Source organism: Myotis myotis, unplaced genomic scaffold (assembly GCF_014108235.1).
Source record: "Myotis myotis isolate mMyoMyo1 unplaced genomic scaffold, mMyoMyo1.p scaffold_m19_p_18, whole genome shotgun sequence".
NCBI classification, from domain to species: domain Eukaryota; kingdom Metazoa; phylum Chordata; class Mammalia; order Chiroptera; family Vespertilionidae; genus Myotis; species Myotis myotis.
The window spans coordinates 36,020,228-36,034,060 of NW_023416322.1; the positions used below are offsets into that span (position 1 = coordinate 36,020,228).

Sequence of the window (13,833 nt, forward strand, 5' to 3'; positions counted from 1 at the left end):
CTACTGTGGTTACTGAAATTGTTTCCTTTACTAGAATGCAGGCCTCATGAGAGCTGGAGCTTTGTTTTATTTATTGCTCCATTTCCTGTTTGACTATGCCTGCCTCATAGTAGGTGTTCAAAAAATATCAGTTGAATACTTACCTAGCAAGGGAGATACCATGGTCACAAAGGCGGTCTTCCCAGAGCAAGGTTTATCCATTGCACTCCAGATGTGCTGGCCCTCGCAATTTCCCAAGTGTGGGAAACTCGACTGCATCATTTGTGGTAGTGGGGGACTGTGTTCATGCTCTCCTCTGGAAAAAAAAAAATGTTAAACATATCAAAATGTTTGGTGGCATAACATAAGGAAATGAGAAATTATTAAATGAGCCCTGGCCAGGCAGCTCAGTTGGTTAGAGCGTCTTCAGGAGACACCAAGGCTGCAGGTTCGATCCCACATCAAAGTGAGACAAGAACTATTTACAGAGCCAACAGGTTTCCTCAGAATGGCCTTTACACATCTCAGAAATTTATAGATAACTGGATCATTTAAGTACACTGTGTGGGATTTTGTTCCAAAGGGAAAAAAAAGTTAAAACAACTGGAAAACTGGAACACTGCAAAAACACTTGGAAGACTGGAATTTGATTCAGATCATAGGAGAATGCATGTAATTGTTCAGGCACCTTTAGGTCGAGGTTTTTATTTGCTAAAGGAGCTGAATCATGAATTCTCCCTAAATGTATAGGAGGACAAATTAAAAAAAAACAGAATTCATGTAAATGAATTTGCTTTGAAAGGGCTAAGAACCCTGCGCATGACCACCTGTAGTTGACATCTAAAGAGTATGAGGTAATAGATAGATGTCTATTTGAAGCCAGGACTGCCTTGTAGGAATGGGAAGAGAACATGGCAAATGTCTTCCAGTTAACAGAGAAAGACGTGATATTACTTGGAGCTCCAGCAATAGAAGACAGACTACAAGATAAAGTTCAAGAAACGAGTGAAGCATTGAGAACGGCCGGTCTCAAAGTATAGGGTTCTTACTGGAGATAAACATGGAACAGCTGTTAGTGTGAGTTTATCATGTGGGCATTTTCACAAAACCATGAATATGGTTGAACTTATAAACCAGAAATTAGACAGTGAGTGTGCTGAACAGCTGAGGCAGCTTGCCAGAAGAATTAGAGGGTCCTGTGATTCAGCATGGACTGGTGGTGGATGGGACCAATCTATCTCTTGCACTCAGGAAGCATAAAATACTATGGATATTTGCAGAAACTGTTTAGCTGTATTGCATTGTCATATGGCACCACTGCAGAAAGCCAGGGAAATAAAGCTGATAAAAATCTCACCTGAGAAACCTATAACATTGGCTGGTGGTGATGGTGCTAATGATGTAAGCATGATACACATGTTGGATAGGAAACATGGGTTAAGAAGGAAGACAAGCTTCAAGAAACAGTGACTATGCAATAACTTGATTTAAATTCCTCTCCACATTGCTTTCTGTTCCTGGTCATTTTTATTGTATTAGACTAGCTACCCTTGTACAGTATTTTTTTTTAAATAAGAATGTGTGCTTTATCACACCCCAATTTTTATATCAGTTCTACTGTTTGCTTTCTCAACAAACACTGTATGACTTTATACAATATTTGGTTTACTTCCCTACCTATTCTGATATATAGTCTGGAACAGCGTCTAGATACACATGTATTACAGATTACAGAGCAAGCCCACTCTCTATTGAGACATTAGTGAAAACCATCAACTAAGAATTAAAACTTTTCCTTATTGGACGCTTCTGGGTTTCATGGATCCTATTTTCTATATCCTATATCTATGGATCCTATATCCTATAGTCATGGTTATTATAGTCACTGTAAAGATGGCTTTTAGAAATTCATTTTGGGACCTGGGTCAACCATCTTGTACTTGGAGATCTATTACATTCCATTTTGTATTTTCTTTGTTTTATGGAGGGATTCTCTGGCCATTTGGGGGCTCCCAGAATATGTACTTTGTATTTTTTCAGCTATCAAGTGGTTGTTTGGTTTGCTATATCCTCATGGTTGTTACATGTCTATTTCTTGATATTGTGAAGAAAGTATTTGACAGACAGCTCCATCCTACAAATACTGAAAAGGCACAGCTTACTGCCCTGGTTGGGTAGCTCGGCTGGTTGGAGCATCATTCCAATATGCCAAGGTTACGGGTTTGATCCCTGGTTAGGGCACATACAGGAAGTAACCAATGAATGCATGCATGGGTGGAGCAGCAAACCAATGTTTCTCTCTCTCTAAATTAAAAAATAAAAATGTTGAAAAAGAAAAGGCATAGTTATGGGAACAAATTCAAGTATCAAGTGCTTGGACTCCATGCACAGGTAACAACTGTTGTTCAGTTGTCACCCTGGTCAAGAATAACACCCTTGACCCCAACATCTTCAAGAGCTATAGTTCTGAGCAAGAGGCCATTGTAGTCCATAACTTTTGCCTCATCCCTTCTCCAGCAAAGCCATGTACACAGGTTCTCATGTGCTCCATGGGCAACCTATCAGGTAACTGACAGGGAGGGTTGAACTTGTCTTGTATAATAAACTAAAGGTGCACGAATTCGTGCACCAATGGGGTCCCTCAGCCTGGCCTGTGGGATCGGGCTGAAACTGGCTCTCCAACATCACCCAAGGGGTCCCCGATTGAGAGAGGGCTCAGGCCAGGCCAAGGGACTCCCACCAGTGCAAGACTGGGGCTGGGGAGGGACGCAGGAGGTTGGCTAGCCAGGGAGGGACCGCAGAAGGGCTCCAGAGGATGTCCAGCCCACCTCACTCAGTCCCAATTGGCCGGACCCCAGCAGCAAGCTAACCTACTGGTTGGAGCATCTGCCCTCTGAAGGTCAGTGCACATCATAGCAAGCAGTTGAGCAGCCTTAGCATATCATTAGCATATTATGCTTTGATTGGTTGAACGGACGACCGGACACTTAGCATATTAGGCTTTGATTATATAGGATGTGGTATACCTCAGCGTAAGGTTCCCTGTCTTAAAGAATTCACCACATCCAAGAACATCCATTTCTGCACCCAATGCATACTAGACCTCTGGTCTAAAGTAATTACACCATGATGAGTAATCTAGATTAATAACAAACTTATCCTGTCTTCTGGCAACATGAGGTAGTTTTTCAAGGGCATGATTTAACTGGGTAGAAGTCATTGTCATTAAACAATGATGTGTTTTTTGATATTCATCTCCACTACCTCGATATACTTAGTGGTGTAATGATTGAACACTAAAGTATTTCCCTTTTCTCTTGAGTTCTTTCTCCTTAGGAAACAGACTGTGATATGCATTTCAGAGTCCAATTTCCCTGCGCAAATGCAACCAACATTGCGGGAACATTATCCAAATGACCATCAACCAAAGCTTTGACAAGACATTTGAGGCCATGTTTTGCTAGATGTTGTTTGGGTTGCTTGAGCTTTTCTCTGTATGCCACAATGTTAAAGTCAAATGTCCAGGGTGTCCTTGACTCTGTTATGGACTTGGGGGATACTAGATTGTTGATATCTGGATTTAGATCTAAGGGAATATATGATGCATCTAAGGAAATATCTTGGAAGTCACACTACTTGAACGCCATTGGCCAAGTCGCAATAGAGCAGTAGCCGGCAAGTCTTGGTGATGAGATCTTGCACAGAAGCCATGAGTTCTCCGTGCTTATGTAGGTGCCCCCTAATATATTACCTGTGCATGGAGTACAACTACCTCATGTTGCCAACAAACACAATGCGCAGCTGAGATCAATATGAAAGGAGTGAATGTCTCCTTTCTCACCTCTCATCTTGATGAACTGCTCAGTAACACCAGATTCTAAGTCAAGTCAATCTCAGGAAAGACGTGTACTTTATTTACTGAGCTTATTTCCACAGCCACAGTTGGTATAGTTGTTGAGAGAGTCTCTATAGTCTGCTTACACTGCTGGGATAATTTGCTTATGGCACTGCTTGTTACGTCTTTAAAGCTCGAGGAAAGTGATGCACTATTATGTACTTTCATAACACATCCTTGATAGAAAGGTAAAATGGATTTTAGCCCTTCAAAGTAGCCATCTGTTGCAAGGACCACAGTCGCGCTATCAGTCCATTCTGAGGTTTTTAGTACTGGCGGATAAGTAGATATCAAGGTCCTGTGAACGAGTCACTGATGGAACTGGAAATCACAAAGTTCATCTGCGATTTGACAGTATCAGCAAATGCAAGGAAATGGCTATAAGTCATTAAACATTCTTGATTTGTATAATGAGATTTTAACATAACTAAAGACTTAGTTCAAACTCCCCAAAGCCGCAATCCAGTGAAGTTTTTTGTATGGGTGAAACTGATTTTCTTTATAATTTCTTACACACAAATATGCTTCTCAATAATTGTCATAATGTCTAGACAAGAGAGACAACTTTTGATTGCTTGTGATACAACTTCCTTTAAGCCTATATCACATTGCCATGCTCTGGCTGTTATTGCCCAGTGCCTGCTGCTATGACAATAGCAGTGAGAGCAAGGTCTGAGAGAGGATATAAGAGATAAATATTCAATAGTATAATTCTGATGGAATCAGAGTTAATGTTGGTCACAGATTTTTGAACATGTTTATGGTGGTCAAGTTTAATTAGAGAGATTTGAGGCAAAGCTCTACTTTGGTAGAGAGTATAGGAGACTTTAGAGGCTTTTTGTTTTATTTTGTTTTTAAATATATTTTTACTGATTTCAGAGAGGAAGGGAGAGGGAGAGAGAGATAGAAACATCAATGATGACAGAGAATCATTGATCAGCTGCCTCCTCCACATCCCACACTGGGGATCGAGTCCGCAACCTGGGCATGTGCCCTGACCAGTAATCAAACCGTGACCTCCTGGTTCAAAGGTTGACGCTCAACCACTGAGCCAAGCTGGCCAGGCTAAGAGTTTGATCAGTTCTATTGATCTGCTCGATTGTAACTGATAACTCCTCTGTTTCCATTGTCTTCATAGGTTGGGTGTCCCAATACTAATGCTTCATATTAAGAGTAGTAAGGAAGGACAAAAAGAGAAAAAGTTATAGGCAGAGTCTCACAACTAAATAAATTAATCTTGAGTAATTGAGAAATAATTGCTGAACTAGAATACCTTTTCTGTGACCTGTGCCACTTGTTCTTGGTAGATTCTCATATGTGACCTGACTAGGGATTGAACCGCAACCTTGTATATCGGGACAATGGTCTAACCAACTGAGCCACCTGGCCAGGGCCCATTTGAGTTTTCTTGACTGGATAAGTCACACTGAGAGAATGACCTGCTGGAAGCACCAAGAGACAGTTCCTAAAATGAAACCAACTAGAACTTCCCAAAGGGAGATGGACAGCCCCATGGCAGAGCTCTTAGACCTGAGAGTAGGGTAGAAAGACTATACATTGGGTTATCTACAAGGCCATTTCCTTGGAAGGGTATAATGTCTTGTTAGCTTTCCTGGGACTATCAGAAAGGTCATTTAGCACGATTATCATTGAAATACTAAAACTAGGATGTAGAAAAATATATAACTTGGTCAATCGGTATCACCAATCTCATTTTGTTCTCCAATCCTTGTCTTCCTCTTATGGTTGAGGGTGTGTGTAGGGCATTTAATTTTGCTGGCCTCCCTTCTATAGACTTTTGTGGGTTCAGCAGGCTGAAATCACACTGACATGAGAAATTTTAGAGTGGAATATGGACTTTGCTCTTGAAGCAGCGATTCTATTGGTCATGAATCTATGTTTCTATTTAATGAAATTAAGCGGAGTATTGATGGGACTTCTAGAAAGACAGCTTACATAGCTGTAAAGAGAGTATGATCCCTGATGGAGCAAATGGTCAGTGAAGAGCAGATGATGCAGCAGGCACCTGGGAAAAGCATATAATTTCCAAGTAGGAAGGGGACAGCTCAGAAGGGACATAAACCATTATGCCTCACCTGTTTTCTCCACTTACACTAAAGTAAGGAGGTCAGGGTAATTCTGGCACTAATTGTGATAAGCCCTGTTCTTTTGATGTGCATTAAAATCATACAGAGGATATAACTTATTACATTGGTAAGATGTCATAAGAGGGGTGGAAGAAGACTGTTCTTCAACTTCCCTCAGCCTAAAACAGCTTTGTACATTACTGTTAACAGAGCTTAAGGGGCTAAAATAATCATATATCTCACAAACTGAAAAATTTCTGCACTTCACATAGGCAAACGCATGGACATGCAATTACTTTCACATTCTTGAAATAGTAATTCATTAAGCTCATTAATAAAGGATTCAGATCTATCACTTAAATATTAAAAAGTAAGGTTTGAATTAGGGTCAGACTGGTTTATCTTTTCTTTTTCAGTTCTGGGTGGTTTTTATAGCAATCTACAATGGGATTGATACAGAGACATGGGAGTGAAAAAATTCCTGCTACTTTTTTCCTTTTGCCTTTTAATCATTAAGTGAGCTTTAGCCAAATGATTCAGGAGGTTGTTTGCCAAGTAAAGGCCAACCCTTCTGAAATTTGTCCCCAGCTTTTCCTAGACCTAGGTAAATGCCCAACGGCACAATATCTTCTATGACTCTCCTAATATCACTGATCAACTTGGAAAACATTCTGAGAGGTGAACCAAACTGTGTCCATGTTCTCCCATGAAGGAGGCTAGCAAAGGGGAACTGAGACCTCTACTTTAAGAGTGAAGGCCATTGTATGTCAACTATGCTTTAATTTTTTTTAAATGCTATGGTTACTTAGAAAATCTGAAAACACTAAAGAAAATATTACATGAATTTGGTTTGTATGGGATCTTCAATTTTCCATATTAAATAAAATTAAAGCTAAAAGAAAAAGAGTGAAGGCCATATTCCATTCACAAATGTTTCTATTGTTTCAGCCTAGTGAACTTTTACCCACAAAAGTCTTTCTTTGAACAGTCTGATCAAAAACAAGGTCTTTAAATTTTTTTTAGATTGTTTGCTTACAGTTAAACCTTTAGACAGAAGGCCAACTCCCCGTGGTTTCAAATAGGTTAACTTTGGACTGAAGAGATTTTTTTAAAACTCCGCATCTTTCAAACAGACACCTGAATGATGCCAGTAAGCATGGCTTTATCTGCTCTTCTGAAGTATTTCCTATGTCCCAGAGGACACCTCAGGGCTGTACTTAAGAGAACAATGACTAATCTTCGCCCAGACCTGAAGTGAGGAATGCAGCTGGTTGAGTAGTGACTTACAGATTTGGGTTGCAATGGTTAGAGCTGCAGGTAGAAAAGGATAGGGAAAGTAAATAGTACCATGTTAAGTGTGCCTCCACATTCCTATATTAACTTGGAGCCTTCTTGTGATTCGTGCTCACATTTATCTACTGCTTTTTCAATACAGGGTCAAGGGTGGAGTTATAAAGGAAAAATAATTACTAGCTTAAAAGTCTCATACTTGGAGAAGAACCTGAACCAGGCCCTTCCGGAGCTGCATGCCCTGGGCTCTACCCAAGTAGACCCTCATCTCTGTGACTTCCTGGAGAACCACTTCCTGATGAGGTGAAACTCATCCAGAAGATGGGCAACCACCTGAATAACATCCACAGGCTGGCTGGCCCCCAGGCTGGCCTGGGTGAATATCTCTTCAAAGGCTCACCCTCAAACAGGACTAGGAGCCTTTGGAGCCCAGGGGCCTTTGAGAGGCCCCTCTGCATTCCCCTGGTGTCTGGCTTTTACCTGAGCCTCTCCCCCGAAACTATTAGCCATTCTTTTAACCATCCTGAAGCCCTCTCCCATGCATTGGACCAAATGAAACAATAAAAGTTTTTTGCAAAAAAAAAAAAGGCTCATTCTTACATTTAGGAATGTTCCTTTCCTGGGCTTCCTTGAGAAAACTAATCCAGTTCAGATGCACAGTTTGTTCAAGTACTTCTTTAGTATTTGAGGACCCTTAAAAAAGAATGAGGACTTTTTAGGGAGAGAAAATGGGTGGTAGAACAAAGAGAAGAGCCTTTTGTAAAATTATGTTTGAAAATGATTATTTTAACTTCAAGCTGTTGGTAAAATTGGCAGACTGATTTTTGTAATGCCACACTTACAGTTCAGTAATGTCTCCAGAACTCCTGAGTATTTGGAAAACAGTTCAGGGACTAGATATACATGAATCAATAACCATCAAAAAGCACATGCACTTTGCTCCTCAGGAGGTTGAAGTGCCCTCACACAGACATTCAATTGTGTTTAAAATAAAGAGATTAAGTGTCCTGAGCAGAGATACTGATAGCAGACTGCAGAGTCTATTCAGATGATCTAGAAAACCATGCAACTTGGCTGGAGTTACTTAGCGCCAACAATAACTTTGTTGGATATCAACAATGATTAAATACCACTTATTGAGAACTTATTATGGTCTACTGGGCTCTATTCTATGTAGCAGGTATGAATATTATTCCCAATTTACAGTTGAGAAAACTAAGATATAGATTAAGTAACCTTACATGCTCTGATTGACAGAAGCAAGTTCAAACCCACCTCTATCAATACGTAAGTCTTAACTATTTTGCTTTATTTTTTATTTTTTTTTAATATATTTTATTGATTTTTCACAGAGAGGAAGGGAGAGAGACAGAGAGCTAGAAACACCGATGAGAGAGAAACATCGATCAGCTGCCCCCTGCACATCTCCCACTGGGGATATGCCCGCAACCCAGGCACATGCCCCCGACCGGAATCGAACCCGGGACCCCTCAGTCCGCAGGCCAACGCTCCATCCACTGAGCCAAACCGGTCTCGGCTATTTTGCTTTATTACCCTATATTCCAATTCTAATGTTTTACTGATTTTTTAAAAAATACAAATCTGTACTTCTCATTGCCTGATAAAGAGCACAGGGAACTATGTAATATGTTTTAGATCTACTATTTAATCTACTATGTATACATTTAAAGAGTAAGCTTCAAATCCTGGCCAGGTAGCTTAGTTGGTTAGAGCATTGTCACCATATACCAAGGTTGTGGGTTTGATCCCTGGTTGATTCTTGGCACATACAAGAATCAATCGATGAATGCATACATAAGTAGAACAACAAATGAATGTCTCTCTCTCTCTCTCTGCCCCTTCCTCTCTCTTTTTTAGAAATCACCCATTTCCCACTTTGATTCAAAGGTTTGATAAGCATACTTTCATGTCAATGAAAGAACTGTTCAAAGGACAAGGCTTTCATTGGCAATCTTTATGTTTATTTTAGTCCACTAATTAGTTGTTAAGTTACAATAATTTAACCTATTTATATTTAACCTAATTTACAAATAACAATACATATTTCCTTACTTTATCCCATACAAGACCAACATGATAGGAAAATCAGAAACAACAGAAAATGCTTTGTGACAATAAAGTTTTTGCTAATTCTGTCAAAACTGAAATTGTACACCCAACCGGCATGGCTCAGTGGTTGAGCGTTGACCTATGAACCAGGAGGTCACAGTTCCATTCCAGGACAGGGCACATGCCCAGGTTGTGGGCTCAATCCCCTGTGGAGGACGTGCAGGAAGCAGCTGATGAATGATTCTTATCTTTGATGTTTCTCTCTCTCTCTCCCTCTCCCTTCCTCTCTGAAATCAATAAAAATATATTTAAAAAACAACAACAAAAACCTGAAATTGCTTTCTATACCACACAATTCTCCACTTTATTTATTGAGCTTAGCACAAAGTAAGTTTTGGTTATTAAGAAAGATTAAATCTTCTCTTTATGCAAAGATTTGCCCTTGTTAAGAATGTTTAAAAAATATATCACTTCCTCAGGTAAGCCCAAAAGTAGAATTCCAAACAGACTTAGGAATAAGTATACAGTCTTCCAAACTTATTCCTTTAAAGGGGAAGAGACATTTGGGAAGTGCAGGTTTTGCCATGTTTGTTAAACCATCAGAGACAGTTTAACCTAGTAGTCAAATACATTAACTTTGGCCTGGCTCAACTCCAGGTTCTACCACTTGCCAGCTATTTGACTTGGTGCAAATATATCAATGCACAGTGCCTAGCATCTAATAAGAGCTCTAAAAATAAGAGCAACTACTGTGTACTAAGCATCATTTTATGTTACCCACTACATGAAGACTTAACATGCTGCCTCATTTCTTCTAACAATGCTATGAAGGAGACACTTTTATTTTCCCCAAATCACAGATGAGAAAATCACAGAAAGATGAGGCAATTGGCTTAAGTTAACAATTAAAGAAAGATATACTAGTACACAAATCTGATTCCAACCCAGGATCTCAAACACTGTTGAGGTCCAGCCCCAGCAGGTCCAGGGGTTCCCAAAGGTGTGGACGGAGTCGGCGAAGAAGGAGGGACATGGGGGCAGCGTTCAGGTGATCATCATGGCGAGGTTCTCTTTATTGTCCTGTTACATCTATATTTATACCATTTGATCCTATAAGCATGCCTCTATAATCACATCATGGTATGTTTTGGGTAACGTTCTACAGTTCCTTGTTTCTTATCTGACCTTTGCCAAAAACCCTGTCTCTATCTAGTTCTGTTGATTTTAATCTTGTCTAGGTTAATCTCTGTGTTCCATTACAGGGGCTATTCCAAGGTCACTATTCTATTGCTCTACTGATAGGCTACAAGGAAGTGACTGAAGGAGATTCTCCTACCCAGTCAAGGTTATGTCCTCCCAGCCCGCTGCTTGCCTTCCCTGGGACTGCCCTGTGTCGGTGGGTCTCCAGGGGTATAGGCTTTGGTGCTTTCCCTGGTGGGCAGACCCCTGGTGACGTGGGCCCAACAAACCCCAAATTTATTGCCAACAGTCTTAGTCCAAGTTCTTCATAAGTAGTACATGGTATTTCTGTAACACTACGGGGATTTACTGATTTATTCTCTTCCTTAGTCCTGTTAACCCCTAACCTGGGGAAACAACCTTTCTCAGGGAAGGTGGTCCTGGTTAAAACACATAGCGCTTAAGAGGGGGAGCAAACATATGTCATATACGCCAGGTCCCTTGAAACATAAGCTGTGCAGATGTTTCTTCCCTGCAACGACTGTGTCAAGCAGCAAGGGTGGATCGGCTTCCAGCAAAACACAATTCTATCCTGCCAGTCCCTGAATATAGACAGAACCCTCACTAAGTCTGATAGCTTTACAAGTCTGAGTAGGAAGGAGACTGACCACCAGCCAGTCAGGGAATTTCCAGAGACCCCAGGAGGTCCTCCATGGTATGGTCTTCCCTTGGTGATTCATCAGGCGAGGTTCTGGACCTCAGTCCTATAGGCTCAGAAATCCAATCTGTAAACACACAGACGGTGGATTCAGCTCCCACAGTGAACTCAAGCTCCCACAGACTGGTATTCAAAACCAGGCTACCAGTTATGACTCATAATAAAATTTATGAATAGAAAGCAATATAATGGCCAAGGGCCAACACATTCACGTCCTGTGACCAGCACTTGTTCATCAGATGGTAAGAGTAGGTTGCTTGCAGAGCGTAGCATGAGAAACAAGGGAGTCTGTTTTATGCTTTGAACGCTTGAGAGAGGCAAACTCAACCACCTCCAAAGCAGCCTGTTACCTGCCTCCAGCGCTGAACAGGCCAGTGCAACCTCTGACCTGAAACTCTTGGTTAAACACCAGATTTGTCTCTCAGCTGCTCTTTCTCCCCACATTTTCAGGGCTGACCAGCTGTGACTCAGATATGTTCTTTCTTGTACTTAGGATAACTTTTTTTCAGGTGACAGCATATTTCCTTTTCATGAAGATTCTGACAATATACTTTGATCCATTATGTATTGGCTTTAAGGTTGAGGTATAAAAGGGCACTTTAATTTCAGGTTCTGGGAGGGAACCCTCTCACTGAGGCCCCACAGTAATGACAGTGGCAGACGGAGACAAGACCCCTTTGGTGGAACTGCCTCCTCCTTCCTGAAGGTGTTGCTGACTGGCTCTCCACCTTCAGAAACAGACTGCTGCCACCGGTTTTCGCCCGTCTTCAGAAAATGAACGGTAACACTGCTTCCATAGCTACTGGAGACACACTGCTTGGAGGATTTGTGTGCTCTGCAGACTCCCTGCAGTGTCAGTCTGCGGGAAATCAGTGCACACGGTGCAAGGGGGTTTTTCTTGGCTCTCTGCTGTGGGTCCAGGCAGCCGCAGCAACAACAGTGGTTCCTCTCTCATGCAGAGCTTCCAGATGCCTGGGAGTCTCCTGCTGATAACAGCATGGTATGCTTGGAACTAGTAAAAGAGAAGATTGGAAGCCCTACCAGTTAGAGCAGCCAAGACTTAGAGGAGGGCAGTTACCCCCAGAACCTTTGGGGCAAGGGTCACTGCAGAGCTCAAAGCCCAGGAATGGATGCCTCACTGCCTGTGGGTGCTACCTGACAGCCACGCACAGCAGACCACAGGGAAAGAAAAGAGTGAAAAATTCCTCTCCTCTCCTGCAGGGGAGGGCTTTACACACCTTCAGGGGACAAGCAGAAGGAAGAGGGTCCTGGGGAGCAGAATTTTTCCAGCTGCCACACTGAGAAGGGACAAGAACTAAGCCCTCCCTTTCCAGGCTTACCTTTCCTAGTTCCCTCATGCAGGATGGAAGGAATCTCAGGATCACTGGATGGAGCTGATTATGCCCGCAGCCTCTCCCTGGAAGATCTCTGGATGACGCTGGGAGAGAAAGGTAGAGCTGATCAGGGAAGTCAAGCTTCAGTTACTGATTCTCTTCACTGGAGGCCAACCAGAGAACTAGACTGTCAAGTCCACTCACTCAAAATATCACTTTTACCATATCCTTCCTCTCTCCAACATGCATACATTAAATGATGCTCCTACCAGTGTTCAGGGGTTAACAAGTAGGCAGCCTTGGCCCCTTTATGACTCCAGATTCTTGCAAAAAGCTTGTGCTCTGAGCATTCCTTTCTGTGTACTCCCCTTTTGATTGGCCCTACCCATTGAAGTAGATTCCAGATCTTTCTCCTGTATCTTTGGCTTGGTTCAAGCCTCTGACCTCTCCACTGAGGAGTCTAAAAGCAGGGAGATGGCCAAAATAGGCAGTAGGGAAGAGCACAGGCATTCCTAGTACATCTGCTCAGTCTCCCAGCAATCCTGATGTCAGCGAGCCTCTCAAGTTTACAGGCTTGGGCCCGGGACAGAGGCTCCCCTTGCTCACTCACTGGGAGACACGGGGTGGGACAAGGTCTCTCGGAGGCCGTCTGCTGAGTGCTGAGAGTCGGAGACACTGCTGTTGAATGTGGGTGTTCTCCAATAGTCTGTTCTGGATACAGTTCCTCGGAGCTGTTCCCTGGCACCGTTGGACATCTTGCCCTTTCTCTTGTTGTCACTGGCTCTCAGGGGAGTTGCCTTTCATGGTTGCCACAGGGAACTCCTGTTGTTGTTGTTGTTGTTGTTGTTGTTGTGAGAGCTGGCACACAGAGTTGAAAGACTTCCACAAAGCCAGCTACCACTCTGGCCAGACCTGCTTGACTGATTCCAAATGTTGGTTGAGCTCTGGCATATGCTGTGTACCACTTGACGATGTGAAGGGAAATGAAGATGAATAAGAAAACAGGTTCTCTCCTGGAGGAAACTACCTTCTAATGGAGACACAGGAGCAAACACAAATCACTGGAATTAAAGGTGAGGACAGAAGGGCAGGTGGCAGTTACACTCTCTAAACCTAGAAAAGTTGAAGGAGAGCATTTTCACCTACCCGGCCTCCAGGCAGACGCCTGCTGATCTATCTCCTAGGGTAGTTTGATTCTGTTTTTGCCTAAGAAGTCAACACCAAGGTTAAAAAAAACCAATACTGCCCTAGTTGGTTTGGCTTCGTGGATAGAGCATCGGC

General features: G+C 42.2%; 1 protein-coding gene and 1 non-coding gene across 5 annotated transcripts in view; one reads left to right on the forward strand and one right to left on the reverse strand.

The window, feature by feature from the left end:
- The window catches only part of LRIG2 (leucine rich repeats and immunoglobulin like domains 2), a 110,268-nt gene that overhangs the window by 77,736 nt on the left and 18,699 nt on the right, over positions 1-13,833 (reverse strand). For 3 of the 4 annotated variants that reach the window (XR_004973207.1, XR_004973206.1, XR_004973205.1), the window contains exons 6-9: positions 13,163-13,582; positions 12,559-12,656; positions 7,852-7,944; positions 144-295 (exon numbers count right to left, since the gene is read on the reverse strand). The gene's annotated coding sequence lies outside the window, so the exon portion shown is untranslated. Of the gene's footprint in view, positions 1-143; positions 296-7,851; positions 7,945-10,963; positions 12,231-12,558; positions 12,657-13,162; positions 13,583-13,833 lie in introns of those variants that run through there. The other variant, XR_004973208.1, reaches the window with a different exon arrangement.
- Positions 136-298, forward strand: LOC118673885. Its single transcript, XR_004973537.1, has one exon. It is a non-coding gene; the product is annotated as a U1 spliceosomal RNA (small nuclear RNA).